General features: G+C 39.8%; 1 long non-coding RNA gene across 1 annotated transcript in view; it reads left to right on the top strand.

Annotated features, from left to right (window-relative positions):
* Nucleotides 1–17,879, top strand: part of LOC308654063 — a 173,278-nt gene that overhangs the window by 74,802 nt on the left and 80,597 nt on the right. The window lies entirely within an intron of this gene.

Genomic DNA, 17,879 nt, shown 5'->3' with positions numbered 1-17,879 from the left:
GCCCTCTAATATGCCCTGCTCAGAAGCAAAGTCAAGATCTTTGCCTAATTTATCCCAACTAGGTATGGTAAGGCTGCCCGAAAATGCAAACCACGGTGCAGCAATATCTATCTTCTGTAAAAATCTCTGTAAAGTACGATGCTTCACTTCCAGGCCCTTGGAACGTAACAGGCCATCTAGGGCCAGGAGAAGCGGACTTGAAGATGCGGCACCCATGACACAACAACAAAAGAAACACAGAAAACAAAAGACACAGACGACAAAAGAAACACAGAAAACAAAAGTGAAAGTACACATTGCAGCTGCAATAAAATATGAGGCTCTCTCTTTCTTTGTAGAGGAGCTGACCCCGCTTTGGTCGCGGATCCCACTTACTGGGACTATCCCCGCTTTGGTCGCGGGTCCCACTTACCTGGGACTATCCGGTGCACCACCCCTGACGTCTGAAAGTTCTGGTTCCCGGGTTTCGGCACCACTTGTCGCGACCCCCTTGCCCGCAAGGAAGACGCAACAACAGGAATCTTCTCTCAGCCGTTTATTCAAGTCCTTGATATTTCTTCTTCTTTTTTTCGGATGCCTCTCCCAGCCTTAATAAAGCATCTCAAGCCCCAATGCGAAGCTGCCACGTGGAGCTTTCTCATAGGGTGTTAAAAAACCATGCGCCAACTCTCCCAAATAAGGAGTTGTTTGTTACAGACCACAGCGGAGCCAGCGCCATCTTGTAATGGCGACCACAGTCCGCAGAAACAGCTCACCACAAGCGGGGGGGTGAGGTTCTTTGCCTCACCTCTGTTGGCCCCCAAATTTTAGCTGAACGATCATGACAAGCAGAAGGGAGGAAGATACACCAAGCCAATTGATGGCTCCTTTTGGAAAATTTGTACCACCGATGACATCATCAGCAAAAATACCCCAACACTACCACAAGTCGCTGCACCAACAGATAGTTCACAATGCATACAAGTGAGTTCACAATGCATATAAGTGACACATAGTCTAGGCAAGTTCTGCAAGCAGTTCGGTGATGGCTATTGCAGAAGCTGTAGATTGGTTTTATCTTTGTCTTCACCAGCACTGGGATGAAGATAGGAATTCTGGCAATAATGGCTAAAGAAAAAATTGTGTAACATTCCAGAAAGCACTAAAAGAAAACAATTTTCTTAACAATTTACATTATCTTGAAGAGAATTATTAAATATAATGAAAAGGAAAGGTGAAAGTAAACAAGCAGATCTGTTAACCTCCTTTTTTGTTCACATATTAAAACAATCCTCAACAGTTGTTTACCCAATTTAAATTAAACCATTTAAATCACGTGAATAAAAAAAAAAATTGGATCCATTTTTTCATGAGCCCTCATCATATATGATATATGGACATACATACATTCAAACATATAACACAAAACACAAGTGTGCACACATAATATAATACAACATAACATAATAGTAAAGGCCTTATAACTTTTTACAGGTGAAACCTCCATTGCAATGTTTAAAAACTCTATAGTCAAAAAAAAAAAATAGAACTGATCAGCAAAACTTAACCTAGGTCTTAACCTTGCTCAAAAAACAAAATAGAACTTCATGATATGGGAAAGGGCAATAATAAAATAGATATTGAAAAAAGCATCCTGGTTCTCTTGCAGATGTAAGAATAGCCAAACTGGAGTTTTGGATATCAGCTGTTATGTATTTGAGCCAAATCATCTTCTTTTTGGTCTGTAGAAATCGCTTTAGTTAATCTCTCTGGAATCCAAATCAGCTGCTGTTCTCCCTGTGGAAACACACAAACAGGCCCCCGACTCCAGACAATCACTGGGTCAGGACCTTGGTTAATCTCTCTGGAATCCAAATCGGCTGCTGTTCTTCCTGTGGAAACACACAAACAGACCCCTGACTCCAGACAATTACTGGGTCAGGACCTTTCCATTGTCCTGTTAGAATATCTTTCCAAAGTACCTTGGGCTTATGTACATTTTTTGGACACATATGCCTTTCTGCAGCACTAAGTTCTGATGAATCCAAATTTAAAAAGTTTAGAGTAAAAAGGGTTATTTTAAGTTTATCTTTGGGGAATATATACCCCTTCCCAATTCCGTCTTTTTGCTTTAATAAGTACATTTTAATAGTTTGATGAGCTCTTTCAACTATGCCTTGTCCCTGTGGATTGTATGGGATTCCTGTTATATGAGTAATGCCAAATGATGAGCAAAACTGTTTAAAAGAGCTAGAAGTATAACCAGGGGCATTATCTGTTTTTAACTGTTTTGGAATGCCCACAGTGGCAAAATTTTGTAAGCAATGAGCTATAACATCTTTAGTTTTTTCTCCAGCATGAAGGGAGCTAATCAAAAATCCAGAAGAAGTATCAACTGCAACATGCAAATATTTTAATTTTCCAAATTCTGGCAAGTGTGTGATGTCCATCTGACAAATATGGTTAGGTATCAATCCTCTAGGATTGACTCCAAGATTAACTTATGGTAAAAAGGTCACACAATTTTGACATTGTTTTATTATTTGTCTAACTTGTTCCTTAGTTATTTTAAAATGCTTTTGTAAAGTATTAGCATTGACATGGAACCTTTTATGAAAATTTATAGCTTCTTCTAGTGTAGAGAAAATATGTATGTCATGTGTAGTTTTATCTGCTAAATCATTGCCCAAACTAAGGGCTCCAGGCAATCCTGTATGTGCCCTGATATGTCCTATAAAGAATGGATCTTTTCTGTCCCAGATTAGACTTTGTATAGTGGAAAGCAAAGAGAAAACAGTAGAGGAAGGGGAAATCCTACCAGCATCTTCAAGGGATACTATAGCATTAACTATATACTGACTATCAGAAAATAAATTAAATACAGAATCTTTAAACATCACAAAAGCTTGTAATACTGCATTAAGCTCTACCTTTTGAGCTGATTGTTTGGATACTAAAAATGTAAAAGTTTGATCACGTGTAACTATTGCTGCTGTACCATTATTTGACCCATCAGTGAATATATTTGGAGCATTCATGATAGGTGTTTTTCTTGTCATTTTTGGAAAAATTACAGGATGCGATGACCAAAAAGACAATAAAGGATTAGATGGTAAGTGGTTATCAAATGAAACATTAGATTTGCACATGATTATTGCCCAAGTATTTAACTCATTAGCTAATTCATCAATTTGATTCATAGTATATGGAGTAATAATTTTATTGGGAGAAATTCCAAACACTCCCTTTGCTGCTTTTATTCCTTTGAGTATTAATTGTCCTACAGCCTCAGGATACCTAGTAAGAATAGTGTTAGGAGAATAAGATAAATGTATCCATAATAATGGACCTTCTTGCCAAAATACTCCTGTAGGAATATTTTTTGTTGGTAGTACAATAAATAATAAAGGCAAACATATCAATTCTATCCAAATGCATATTTTCCATATATGTTTCAATGATTTTTAATGCCTTTCTTGCTTCAGGCGTTAACATTCGGGGTGAATTTGGATCTGATGGACCTGTTAGGATATCAAATAAAGGTCCTAACTCTCCTGTTGGTATACCTAGATAAGGCCTTATCCAATTTATGTCTCCTAATAACTTTTGAAAGTCATTAAGTGATTTGAGTTGATCTACTCGTATTTGAATTTTTGGTGGACGGACCATGGTTGAGGATAATAGAACACCTAAATAACTAATTGGAAAATTTAATTGTACTTTATCTATTGCTATCTCTAGATTATAATTTTTTAATAAGTTTGTAAGTGTGGCATAACATTCTAGCAAGGTGTTTTTAGCTTTGTGTGCTAATAATACATCATCCATATAGTGAAATATTTGTAGTTCAGGATTTTGATTTCTAAGTGGCTGGATTACTTTGTTAACATAAATTTGACACATAGTTGGGCTGTTAGCCATCCCTTGAGGGAGTACTTTCCATTCATATCTCTGATCAGGACCTTCATGATTCAGTGCAGGGATAGTAAATGCAAAACGTGCACTATCCTCAGGATGAATTGGAATTGAAAAAAAAAACAATCTTTAATATCTATAACTAAAACATACCAAGTTTTGGCAAAGCAGACAATTGAGGAATCCCCAATTTAGCAGGTCCCATAATAACCATCTCATTATTAATGGCTCTTAAATCTTGCAATAATGTCAATTTACCAGATTTCTTTTTGATGACAAAAATGGGAGTATTATGGGGAGATACAGAAGGTTGTATATGTCCTTCCGCTAATTGTTGTTTGACCAGATCATGGGCTTCTTGTATCTTTTCTTTAGTCAGGGGCCACTGAGGAACCCATACTGGTCTTTCTGATTTCCATGTAATTTTGATTGTCTCAGTGGCCCTTTCTGAAAATCCAACCCATGTCTGTCTGTTCCTTGATCTATTTGTATTGGTGCTGCTATACCTTGTTCTTGTTTTTCTAATCTTTTTCCTTTCCTAAAACCTTGTCTAGCCATAATAGTGGGTGCATTTTGATTGATGTTATTTGTTAATGTCAAACTTAATTGATGTAGGACATCTCGTCCCCATAAATTTACGGGAAGATGATCCAATACATATGGCTGTATAGTTCCTTCACATCCTTCAGGATCCTTCCAATCTAATACCATTGCACTTCTATGGGGATTAGTCGCCACTCCTAGGCCTTGAAGCGTTTGAGTGGCTTGTTGTAATGGCCAATGTTTTGGCCATTCTTGACGAGAAATGATGCTAAGGTCTGCACCTGTATCCAGTAGCCCATTAAATTCATGTCCTTGAATATTTAGTTTTAGCATGGGGCGAGAATCTAAATTTAAAGAAAGCATAGCCCAATCTACACCTGTGGAGCCTAATCCCTTGGAACCTCTTTCTACAGCACGACTGGAAAATTTATCATGTCGGCTTGGTATTATTAGTAACTGTGCTATTCTATCTCCTGGTGAAATTACTGATATACCCTTTGGAGAACTGACTATAATTTTTATTTCACCTTCATAATCGGGATCAATTACCCCAGGACTTATCATAAGTCCTTTTAGAGTAGAAGAGCTGCGTCCCAATAATAAGCCTACTGTTCCTTTGGGAAGAGGTCCTTTCACCCCTGTGGGAATGATTTGAACTCCCATCTCTGGAGTTAGTACTGATCTGGCGGAGACGCAGATGTCCAACCCTGTGCTCCCTCTGGTTTGTCTGATGAGGGATCTGATGGACAATGTGTCCTGGGCACTACCCTGATGGGGTTGCTGGGTTCCTCCAGTGCTCTGTATATTTGTGGTTTGGGGCCCCGGAGCATTGGGGCCCCCTGTCCATTTTTTGGCAATGGAGCCCGATGCCTTTCTCCACGATATTGTGGATAAACACCTTGTTCTTGTTCATTTTTTGATAATGGAGTACCCTCTATGGTGGTTTGAGAACAGCATTCATTAGCCCAATGTCTCTCTCTATGGCATCATGGGCAAATTCCCTGTATTCTACTCCTTTGATACCTAGTTTTGTTAAACCCTCCTCCTATGGGGCAATTCCTTTTAAAATGTCCTGTTTGTTCACAATTGTAGCATGTTCTTGGCCTGGCATCTAAAGCCTGTTTTACTGCAGCTGCCACAACTTGCTCTTGTTCATTAATGTCTCTACATAATTTAATATATGTGTTTAAATCTTCATGTTTCCATGGTCTAATTATATCTCTGCACCAACGATTCGCTTGGTCATAAGCCAGTTGTTTTATTAATGGCATTGCTTGTTCTGTATTCCCAAAAACTCTGGTAGCTGTTTGAATAAGCCTATCTACAAATTCAGCGTAAGGTTCATTAGCTCCTTGTATTATCTTAGATAATTGACCTTGTAAACCTCCATGTCCTTGTAAAGTCTTCCATGCCTTAACTGCATCTACAGCAATTTGTAAATATACACCAGGATCATATGCAATTTGTTGCTGCTGATCCTCATAAGGTCCCTTTCCTAACTACATATCTAGATTTCTCTGAAGATAACCAGCTGCTGCATTTCGCCTAGCCGTCTCCTTGCAAAATTCCTCATTGGCAACCTTCCATAACAGGTATTGTCCTCCATTTAGCACAGCTTTACACATATTAGCCCAATCTGCTGGCGTCATGTTTAAGTTGGTAATGGATTTGACCAAGCTTACAGTGAAGGGTGCTTGAGGACCATAGGTTGTTACGGCCTCTTTTAGCTGCTTCACTGTTTTGAAATTTAAAGCATGGTAAATTCGCTGCCCTCCTACCTCAAATACAGGGCATGTTAATACTTGAGATCCTGTCTCAGGATCCCAACTATCAACTGTGGGGGTTGGGGGCCTCCCAGCATATGGAGGTGGCCTTATTAGTTGGACATTTACATCCTCTGGTGATAGAAAGGTGTTAGTAGCAGTCTCCTGTAGAGGTGGCGCTGTTGGTTGGACCCTTACTCCCTCTAGTGATAGAAAGGTGTTAGTAGCAGTCTCCTTTTGTAACTTTCCCCCTGATGGCTTTTTCTGCTCTAAACTTCCTTCCTCTGTCTGACTAGTTTGAGAGACCTTCTCTTTTACTTGAATCTTTTCCTCTGTCTGACTAGCTCGAGAGACCTTCTCTTTTACTTGAATCAATATGTCTTCTCCTTTCTCTACCATTGTCTGAACTGAAGGCTTTGGACTAAGCAAACAAGATATGAACGTCCACAATGGCAATGTGCCAACTGGCAGAGTCCCTGGGCTTTTCTTTTCTATTCTTTTAAAATCTTCACCATGATGGTTCCATTGTGAGATATTTAACAACTCCTCCTTAAAAAGCCATGGGCTACATTTTTGTATTGTATCAACGTATGCCCTGACTGCTCTTGATTTTACTGGGATGCCTCCTTCCTCTAACAATTTACTTAACACTCTTTCGGTTTGTTTTTTACTAATTTCTGATCCCATATTTCTACTATAATACAACCCAACAAGATAACGCCTAACAAAACTGAAATAGAGTGAAACAAAATTGGAACAACACAAAATCATTATAATAGCCTCCTGAAATGTCCATCCGTCCTTTCTCCCTATCTGTTCCTCAGATGTGAGCGGTTTTTCTTCCATCTCACACATCTCCAGGGACAGGCAACTTAAAACAAAAGTGAAGCAAAACAAAAGAATAATCTTAAAATGGCTACCCATCCTCTCGCCCTGCCCTCAGGGGCGAGCAGTTTACTTACCCTCAGTCACTCCCCGTGCGAGCCACCAAATGCCGCAGTCTGGCTGGGCACAATTCAGGAGCCACTTGTCAAAAGAAACTAACTTTATTTTTAGAACCACACACGCCAAACAAAACAGCTCCTCAAGAAAAACCCTCAGAGCCAACTGCCACCACCGGCTTCCCACAAGCCTCTCTCCCCAACACCAGCCTCTCCACCTCCCACAATCCTCCTGCTCTTGAGGCTGATTGGCTGGGTCGCGTGGGCGGAGCCAAAGAAGTCCCCCAATGAGCAGCTCCGTGGTCTGAAAGGGCAGGGAAACAGCCCAATGAGCATCACCGCAGAGGAGCCAATCAGCTAGCTGTTGCTGGGGCCGCTGTGAGCCAATCATCAGCTTTGCAGTCTGAAGGGTGCGGAAACAGCCCAATGAACATCACTGCAGAGGAGCCAATCAGCTAGATGTTGCTGGGGCCGCTGTGAGCCAATCATCAGCCGGCAGCTGGAAGTTTGCTGGCAGCTGGAAGTTTGCTGGGGCCTCTTTGGCTGTGGCTCTCAACATCTAACGACATTCCCCACTGAAAGAAACAGGGGTCCCTGAGGCAACAATCATTTGGGGGCTGGGGCAAAGAAAGTACAAGACCAGCATGAAACACATTTTTTCCCATATTTTTATATTGGTGCATTGTAATCGTACATAATGGTGGAATTTGTTGTTACATATTCTTACAGGCACACAATATAACAATATATTGGCCAGTATCATTTCCCAGTATTTTACCATATTCTTCCCTCCTCCCCCAGCCCTTGGTACCTCCTCTATTCTCTTGATGCCTTCAATTTTAAGAGCATGGAACATCTTGTGCATGAAAGAAAAGACCTAAAATAATGGAGATATGTCACAAGGACATAGAAACCAGTCCATGGGGGGCTCCATAAGCCAAACTGGGGCAAATGTAACAACAAAATAAATAACAGTGGTAATGGATTTTGGGGTGTGTGTGTGTGTGGGGGGGGTTACCAGCAATTGAACCCAGGCATGCTTAATCCCTGAGCCACATTCCCAGCCCTTTAAAAAAAAAAATTTGTAGTTGTTGATGGAAAGCATGCCTTTATTTTATTTATTTTTTTATACTGTGCTAAGGATCAAACCCAGTGCCTCACACATGCCACTGAGCTACAGCCCCAGCTCTCCCCAGCCCTCCCCAGTCCTTTTTATATTTCATTTACAGAGAGGGTTTCACTGAGTTTCTTAGCATCTTGATAAGTTTCTGAGGCTGGCTTTGAACTTGCAATCCTCCTGCCTCAGCCTCTGGAGCCACTGGGATTATAGGTGTGCGCCACTGCACCTCATTTGGTGGTAATGGATTTTAATCCATTTAATAAAATTTTTAAAACCATAAGTCCATACTGTTATAAAATAAAATAAATTAATAAATTAAAAGTTTCCTTTTTTTGGTACCAAGGATTTGAACCCAAGAGTGCTTAACCCTGGAGCCATATCCCCAGCTTGCCCCCACCCACTATTTCTTTCTCTCTATAGATAGATAGATAGATAGATACATAGATAGATAGATAGATAGATAGATAGATAGATAGATATGGTTTTGTAAGTCTGAGTTGCTTAGGGCCTCGATAAGTTGGTGAGGCTGAGTTTGAACTCATGATCCTCTTGCCTCAGGCCCTGAGTCTCTGGGATTACAAGCATGCACCACTGTGTCAGGCAAATTAAAAATTTGATGGTATGCTTCCATAGTTTCAAGTATCTCCTTCCAAATGACTCATTAACAAGTGAAAAAGAAAAAGTTTCAGTGGCATAGCTTAGTAGTCACCACCTATTATAAGCTGAATTGTGTCCCCTAGAATTCATATGTTGAAGTCCTAACCTCTAGTACCTCAGACTGCCATGATATTTGGAGACAGGGCCTTTAAAGAGCTGATCAGGATAAAATGATAAAAGTAGGCTCTCATCCAATATGATCTGTGTCCTTACAAGAAAAGACATCAGGAAACACAGACCAGGGGAAAAGCATGTGAGCCAGGAGACATTCATCTAGGAGCCAAGGAGGAAGGCCTAAGAGGAACCAGCTCTGCCAACACCTGGATCTCAGACGTCCAGCCTCCAGGACTTTGAGGAAATAAGTTTTGGTGTTGAAGCCAGCCAGCCTGTGGTATTTTATTATGGCAGCCCACGCTGACCAATACCCCACCTTAATCAAATATTCAGAGTGAACATCCTCAGTGGTAGGCAAATCCAAGAGCAAATCCAGTAACAGCACTTCTTGTTGTTCCTGCCAAAGATACACAGCCTGACTCTAACCAGGAGAACACACAGGAACATCCAACTTAAAGAAACTGCTAAAAATAACTGCCCTGTAATTCTTAAAATCCTCAAGATCATGAAAGTCAAAGAAGGACTGAGAAATAATCACAAATGTACCTGTTCTTTGACAAATGTTGATCAAACATATAGTGTCATAGGAGATGCATACAGCAAATATATAAACATTTAGGTATATGCATATCTAAATTTAGAAATAAATGCTAGTGGAAGAGAAACAGAATAAGGGTGTAGGGAGTGAAAGGGGCTGCTGTTTTAGGTCAGATGACCAGGGAAGGCCTCTGAAGAGGGGATATTTGAGCAGAGAAATGAACAAAAAGGGAATTTTGCAAGTATCTAGAAGATCATTCCCAGCTAAAGCAGCAAGTGTCAAGGTCCTGAGACAAGAATATATTTATTGGTTTGAAAAATGAGCAAAAAGTTCACAATGACGACAGAGAGTAAGCCAGGGAAAGCATGATAGAAATCAGGCTGAAGGGGGCTGGGGTTGTGGCTCAGTGGTACAGTGCCCTGGGTACGATCCTCAGCACCACATAAAAACAAACAAACAAACAAACAAATAAATAAATAAATAAATAAATCATGTACAACTACAACTAAAAAATAAACATTTAAAAAAGAAAGAAAGAAGGCTGAAGGAATGTCCTACAGTCGGATTGTATCAAGACTTTGAATATCAGGGTAAGGAATTTAATCTTGACCTTGAATGTCATAGGAAGCCACTGGAGAGTTTTGAAAGTGTAAGTGACATGATTCAATTTATGATTTTAAATTATCACATTAGCTGCTGCTTGCCAAATAAACTTCTTTGGCAGCATAAGTGGAGGCAGGAAGATTAGCCCAGGGAGGTTTAGTGTGGCCCGGATGAGAAATGATAAGGTTGGTAATGGTAGAGGAGGAGGAAATGGCTCCAAAAACATGAACAGAGAATTCAGAGGCAAAAGGTCTGTGACTATAAGCAATGCTCTCCTATTCGTGTTTTTGTCTGAGGGCTGAGAGGATGGCAATGCACACACAGAACAGGGAATTCACTCATCTGCACTTTCTCTCACTTTATCTAAGAGCTCTTGTCGTATTGCTTAGCCATGAAGAAGAATGACTTTATGACATTTGCCAGTAGATGGATGGATCTGGCAACTATCATGCTAACTGAAATAAGCCAATCCTGAAAAACCAAAAGCTGAATGTTCTCTCTGATGTGTGGATGCTAACATACAACAAGAGGGGAGAGAAAGAATAGAAGCTCAGTGGATCAGACAAAGGGGAATGAAGGAAGACAGAGGGGATGGGAATAGGAAAGACAGTAGAACGAGTTGAACATAACTTTCCCATGTTCATAGATGAATATACAACCAGTGTAACTCGACATCATGTACAACCACAAGGATGGGATCCTAATTAGAAAAAGTTATACTCCGTGTGTGTACATACGTCAAAATATACTGTCATGTATATCTAAAATGAACAAATTTAAAAAGTAGGAAAAAAAGAGCACTTGTCTACAAAGCACCTGTAGGGCCTCCCTTCCTTGATACTTCCTACCTCTCGTCAACCACTTCTGCACACACACAGCACTTTGTCCCTGGACCAAATGAAGGCTACAGGCTTCCTCTTAAGGTCATTGCTGTTTATTTTATACTTCCAGATTCCAAGCTCCCCAAAGGGCAGATTCCTGTCTTGGTCAACATAAAATCTTAACACTAACAGAGCCAGAATTGTGGTGTGCATTGCATAAAACAGGTGAATGTCTAACCAGGTAATTGTCAGATGTAAGCATTTTTCAAAGACAGGTATTAGACCAAGGAGTTTACTGGGTGAAGGTATGTTATCTCAAATATTTGTCACTCTGCTGGTTAACCAAATTTCTGCAGAACCTATTAGATAAGACAACATTTCCAGGGTCATTTCTCTGCAAGACCCAAACAAGATTCTAATTCTGAAGGAACAATTTTCAAACCTGCTCACAATCAGTGCTGAAAATTCCTTTCAGTTTGGAAGTTTGGCAGAGTTCACTTGTGCCTGACTGAGCAAGAACCCAATGTCAGGGCTGCCTGTATCAAAAGATAGTTGCTATAATAAACAGGCTTTCACTGGGCACAGAAGCCTTCAGAGAGACTAGATTCCCTCCCTGCTCCTATTCACACATTTTGATCCATTCACACTCACTCAGCTGTAAGGGGAATATACGCTTCAGCTAACTCTTCAGAAAGAGTGCCTAGGCCTTTTACCACCCCAGGCTTACAGGAAAAATTTAAAAAGCACTCTGAATCCTCCATAAACTGTTTCATCTAAACATGATTGATTCCCTTGATTTTTCTTATTTTCCCATCTGCTGCAGGGTATTTCCACAAGTCTAAGGGCTTTGTCTATTTTTGACATTGTTGTGTCCATACTTTGTCATTTCTTTGTCATTGTTGACTTTATATAGTCTGGAGCTCAGAGGGATCTGAAATATTTTACCTCACCAAAATAGGATACACATATGCTATCCTCAAAGCTCTCATTTTCTGGTTTGATTTAATTTTTTTTTATTTTTTGGAGTTTGTAGTTGGACACAATACCTTTATTTATGTATTTACTTATTTATATGTGGTGCTGGGGATCAAACCTAGGGCCTCAAGAGAGCTCTCTTGAGCATCTTTGCCAGATAGGGCCTAGGCCAGCAAGTAGTCAGAATTGCTATATTCCACTTACAACAGCAGGGGGCACCTATTACAGGGATTTAGGATACGTCCCCCCACCCAGCCCCATTTAAGGGTCATAAAAGACCTTGATGGGATCCTCACCCCAGGGCTATAACATGAGCTGCCAGAAAACTTACCACTTACCCAGAATGCCAAAAAAGGCACTCACCCTCAGAATCCCATAAGCTGCCTTCTTGCTATGGAGTCCAAGTATTCTCTACCAATGCTAAAAATCTCATAGTTTTTCCTTGCTTGGTCCATATCTTCCTTATAAATCACTTCATCTGCCAGAGCAGTGGCACATACCTATAATCCCATGAATAGGGAGGCTGAGGCAGGAGGACTACAAGTTCAAGGCCAGCCTCAGCAATTTAGTGAGAACTTTAGCAACTTAGCACGAACCTGTCTCAAAATAAAATTTTAAAAAGGACTAGTATGTAGCTCCCATGGTAAATCTCTCCTGAATTCAATCCCTAGTGCCATCAAAAAAAGAAAAGAAAAAATTCATTTAATTTTTAAAAATCCAGAGAAATATTTAAATTACAAATAATAATAACAATATATGAGAGCAAAAAGCACTACTTTTTATATTAATAGAATGGCTTTAAACCAGGCACAGTGGTGCATGCCTGTAATCCCAGCAGCTCAGGAGGCTGAAGCAGGGGGAATCTCAAGTTCAAAGCCAGCCTTAGCAACTTAACTAGGCCCTCAGCAACTCAGTAAGATCCTGTCTCTTAAATAAAACACAAAAAGGGCTGGGATGTGGCTCAGTGGTTAAACATCCCTGGGTTCAATCCCTGGTACCACCACCACCACAACAACAACAAAATGGCTTTAATCTAAAAACAATCAGAGAGGCTTCTTAAAAATTTACAATGGATAAAAGAAAATTCTGTGTACTTCTACAAACTAGAAAGAGTGAGGACTGCTCAAGCCAGGGTCTGAGGGAAATGAGGTCCCAGAGAGGAAAGCAGAGTAAGGGGCCAGCACTTGGCTTTTACCTTACCACAATTGGCTAAACCAGGCAAACTTGAGTTTCTAGATCATTAAGGGCCTGAGGCAAAAAAGACAGACTGAAAGGCCAGTTTGAGGTGGGAAGCCCAAGACACTTCCTTTGAAGGGGGACTCTCAAAGGACTATGAGAGAAGATCATCCATCCCCCACTTCAGACATGAGCACAGTAAATGGCTTGTCAGACCTTAGTGCTGAGTGAAAGGGAAAAATAATTTTCCTCTAAGGATTTAAAACCACTTGGCAATTAAAAAGAATGAACTACTTATAAACACAACATGGATTAACCTCAAAAACATTATGCAGAGAATTCAAAACCACAAGACAGCCTTTGTTTGGGTTTACAGGCTAAGTAAGGTCTCTCACATTTACATGGCCAAATAAACTTCAAGCCAATAATTTAGTCTAAAGTGATCCTGGATGGATACTGACCTTGTGCTCACATGGGTGAACTATACAGGGTAAAGGGCTAGAGAGTAAATATTTGCGGTTTTGTGGGCCATAGGGCAACTGCACAACTTTGCTATTGTAAGGCAAAAGCAGATAGAGATCTACATTGACAAATGGGTGCAGCTGTCTTCCAACAAAAGTTTATTTACAAAACAGGTGGAGGGCAGGATTAGGCCCATGGGCTGTAGTTTACCAATCCTTATTGTGGAATCCTGAGAGAAGAAAATGAAATTCCAAAAAATAAAAAAAAAAAAAAGACAACTGAGCATCATGAAAATACTCTAAACACACAAATAAATAAGACTCCATGACCAAGAAGCAACAGAAAAAATTGACTCAGATCCTCCTCTGAAGACATTCTTTGGATTTGTTGGGAAAAAAAATAAAACTAATAAGCATAAATAACCTCAAAATTTATGAGCTAGGTGCAATGGTGCAAACCTGTAATCCCAGTGGCTCAGGAGGCTGAGGCAGGAGGATCGCAAATTCAAAGCCAGCTTCAACAACTTAGCAAGGCCCTCAGCAACTCGATGAGATCCTGTCTCTACATAAAATATAAAAAAGGCTAGGGATGTGGCTCATTAATCAAGTGCCGCTGGGTTCAATCCCTAGTACCAAAAACACAAAAAACTTGTGAGTAAGCATGTTTGAAAAAGAATCAAATATTACTCCTAGAAATGAGAAATGAAAAACTAAAATAAGAAACTGAGTGCAGGGAGTTGGGGAAGCAGATCAGTGGTAGAGCACTTGCCTAGCATGCCCAAGGCCCTGGGTTCAATCCCCAGCATCACCAGGAAATAAAAAAAAAAAAGAAGAAAGAAAAAAACTCACTGAAGGATTGTATTGATGGGTTGTAAGAGCAGGATCAATAGAATTAAAGAAAGAATTAATTAATCAAATTGTGGAACTAAAGATTGTCCAGAAAGAAGTATAGACAGGCAAAGAAATGTGAACTATAAAGAAAAGTGATTAAGAGATATAGGATAGGGGCTGGGATTGTGGCTCAGTGGTAGAGCACTCGCCTAGCACGGCCGAGGCCCTGGGTTCTATTCTCAGCACCACATAAAAATAAATAAATAAAAAGGTATTGTGTCCAACTACAACTAAAATATAAATATTAAAAAAAAAAGAGATATAGGATAGAGTGAGAAAGTAATGTCTGTCTTCTAAAACCAAAGGAAAGGGGGAAATAGGGCAAAAGACATTATGTAAGGGATATCTGAGAACTTTCTGTTCTTGATGAAAAATTCCAATCCACACATGAAAAGTCAAGTCGAAAGTAGACAATAACAAGAAACACACACCTGTATGCATCCCAGTGAAATGGTAAATTCCAAAAACAATGACCATATGATGTGCCCTCAAAATGTTAGCTTCAAAGAAGTCATGAGGGGCTGGTAGCTGACCGCAGCTAGAAGACAATCTTCAATGTACATAGAGAAAATAAAAAAATAAAAACTTCAATCTGAATATAAACTTCTATATCCAGGAAAAACTTTCAAGAATGGGTACAAAGTAAATGTTCTTTTAGAAAGGAAAAAACAGGGGATTGGCTACTAGCAGACTGTCCCTAGAGAAAAATGATCCCAGATGGAAAGATTGAATGTCCATCAGTCTTGGATTAATTGGAAACCACTAATATCCAATTTACATAAATAAATGGAAGAAGTAATAAACCCAAGAGTTCAAGCAAGAGGGAGAAGTGGAAGAAAGCAAAGGCACAAAATAAGATGAGAAAAGGGGGAAGAACCAAAGAGGAAGTAGGGAAATTCTGGGTAAACACTGACCATATCCAATGAGTAGGATGATGACGTCGACAGGGGCAGTGTCAATTCGTGGGATTACAATTCATGATATCATAATATCGCGTACATTGAGGGGAGATGACTGAAATTCAAGTTCTAAGATCCTTCTATTTTTTCAGGAGAGTTAGGAAAATGATTGACTTTAGACTGCAACAAGTCGAAATTTTTAAAGTAACAGCACGATAAAAATAAGGCTATTAATCTCCAATTCACATAGATAAAATAAGTGGAAGTAGTAATAAATTCAAAAGGGAAGAAGAAAAAAGAGAAAGCACAAAATAAGATGATAAAATAAATCCAAATATGTTCTTATATTAGACTTCAATGTTGCTCTCTCACAACTGATGGGTTGTGTAAAATGGCACACCAGTTTTGAAAATGGTTCGATGGTGTCTATGTTAAAATTGGGTATGCTAATACCCTACCATGCAGCTATCCGAATGCCACTAAACAACAGACTAGAGAAGTTCTTGTGAGCGTACATCAAGAAACATACAGAAGCATGTTTACAAAACAGCTAGAAAAAAATCCTAATGTCTGTCAAGATAATTAGAATAAGAAAATGACTTTTCCTGCCTTTGGGGATACAGTCAAGTTCTACTTATTAGTCTGGGTAATGAGTACACAGGTATTTGTTGTTACATTGCCCTTAAAGTGGACCTACTTACTTTCACATACACTTTTGTATTTTCTATTTTCTTTTTTACCATCAATAAAAAGACAAGGGAAAATCAGATAAGTGTAAAAGCTGCAAAGCCAATAAGTACCAGAGCCACAACTACAGCATATTTTGACTATCCTGTTACCTTCATCATTATTGAGAAAATGATAATACCAAATACTAATAGAATCCACTAGGAACATGTGTTAAAAACCAAAAGCAAATCAGGTATAATGCTGCAAGCCTGTAATCCCAACTACTAGGGAGGCTCAAGAAGTCCAAGGCCAGCCCCCACAGCAACTTAGCCAGAATTTGTCTCTAAAAAAAAGGAGGGGGATGCTGGGGATGTAACCCAGAGCACCCCTGTCAAAGCCTCTCCACTCATACTGCAAATAAAAAGAGCACACTTTTGTCAACATTCTTATTAGGGACCCCCAATCTACAGTACCAATCCCATACCCCAGCCTTGCCCCTACCTCCCATCACAACCTACTCTGTCCAATCAGGAGGTGGTTTAGGTCAATAATAAGATATTTCAGAAACAAAGACTGAGAGCAGCTGTGACCCCGAGAGGCAGTCCTCATGACCACATACTATCTGTAATTACAAGAAACCAACAAACATTATAAGTTAAGGTATCAACAGAATGCTCAAAGTGCCACATACACATGGAGAGGGTGGTCAGGCCACGAAGATGATGTTGACTATGGCTTGGGAAGTTGTTTATACAGGAAAACCTTCCTGGAGACTGTCCTTTGCACCCAACTGTCATTCAGAACCATTTCCCTGTGCTCTTGAGTGTATTTACTGCTTCACACATGGCTGCTCATCCAACCCCAGCATGTGCCATGGCATTTCAGAAGCCACTGGCACTCCTAAACCTTGTTGTGTGTACTTATGGCCTACAGCCAAGACAAAGAGTCAAAAAGAAGTCGGGGGTGGGAGGGTAATCTCAAGGCTCAGTTCATCAATCTATGCGAGGATTAGATGGAATGATGCTGATGAGATTTTTCTACTAAATCCTGTCTACCCTTGATATCTCACTGCAATCATTGTCCTGAAAACTCAGGAATACTAAACTCTATAGACACAAGACTTCTAAAGTGGGAATCTTGAGCTAAATCTGATCAAGACTTGTTTTCCAGAAACATGTTTTCAGTAACATGACAATTGCAAGCAACTTGAAAATTCACTGTGTACATCAAAGACCTACAGGAAGAGAAAGTTCTGACCAAGCTAGCATCAGACTGCCCAATGAATACACAACAGCTTTGTTGTTTTCATGGTGCTTAGACACATCTTATCCATGACCAAACAAAGTACCATTAGCTATTTTATTAGCTTTCTGAGAAGTGAGCTAATAAAATAGATCTCTTAATTCAAGCTATATTGAATATGAAAAGAAGAAAAAGGAACTTTTATGAGGGAAAAAACAAATAAAACAAAGGGCCATCTCAACATATTTGAATTTGATGATTCCTGGTCAAGATCACCCCAACAGTTTGAAGAAGAGGCAACAGAGAAAGAGAGTGGGGATATGAGAACAGAAAGGTGCTGACCACGAGGGAAACCTGTTTACAAATTTTTCTTTGGGATCAAATCCTACTAGCTAGATGAGAAGAGTACACACTGATGGGGCCATGCCAGGCCTGCCTGGCTAGTCTTTTAGGTGTAATTGTCTGGGTTCACCTGCAAAATACCTTAAGTCTGGGACTTTGTTCAAGGGCAGAGTCCACAGGGCCAGACTCCAAATAAGTAAAAGGGGAAAAAAAAAAAAAAGACTAGTGGC

Source organism: Spermophilus citellus, assembly GCF_964194105.1.
Source record: "Spermophilus citellus genome assembly, chromosome: 8".
NCBI lineage: Eukaryota > Metazoa > Chordata > Mammalia > Rodentia > Sciuridae > Spermophilus > Spermophilus citellus.
This window is presented reverse-complemented; position numbering and strand designations above follow the sequence as displayed.